Genomic DNA, 578 nt, shown 5'->3' on the forward strand with positions numbered 1-578 from the left:
TAAAGTAATTATATGTCATGTACAGCCTAGTCGTTTCACAGAAGTGTTTGTTCACTTCAACAAGTCCTTTCCAAAAGAGGATGATGTGATACTGAAGGCCTTTGGATTCTGTGAATATGCATGGAGGCACCGTGAGCCAAACAACTGTGTCTAAGAAGCAGGAGCCTGTCTCCAATGCTTCCAACTCATACTTACCTGGCAGGAGATACCATGATCATGAAGGTGGTTCACCCAGGGCGAGGCTCAGCCATTGCACTTCGGTTGTGCTGACCCGTGCGAATTCCCCAAATGTGGGAATCTCGACTGCATAATTTGTGGTGTGGGGACTGCGTCCGCGCTCTCCTGATCATTATGTTCAATTGCAATAAGAGCTTGACACTGGGCCTATTTTATAGGTTATGTTGTAGTGCATGTTTTGTACTCACCACAATGCATTCACTGATTGTGGTCGAAGGACAATTTTACAGCAAATAGACGGGTTCACTCCTGTTCCAAGTTTGCTGTTTTGATAAGTAATGTTTGCTAGAAATTCTTGTACTGCCTGTCGCTGATTTTCAGAATTTATAGCAGTTTGTGTT

The 578-nt window shown here is 43.8% G+C and overlaps 1 non-coding gene across 1 annotated transcript; it reads left to right on the plus strand.

Annotated features, from left to right (window-relative positions):
- Positions 1-187: 187 nt before the first annotated feature.
- LOC124851518 lies at positions 188-347 on the plus strand. The gene has a single exon (XR_007032559.1). It is a non-coding gene; the product is annotated as a U1 spliceosomal RNA (small nuclear RNA).
- Positions 348-578: the final 231 nt, after the last annotated feature.

Source organism: Hippoglossus stenolepis, unplaced genomic scaffold (genome assembly GCF_022539355.2).
Source record: "Hippoglossus stenolepis isolate QCI-W04-F060 unplaced genomic scaffold, HSTE1.2 HiC_scaffold_37, whole genome shotgun sequence".
Taxonomy (NCBI): Eukaryota; Metazoa; Chordata; class Actinopteri; order Pleuronectiformes; family Pleuronectidae; genus Hippoglossus; species Hippoglossus stenolepis.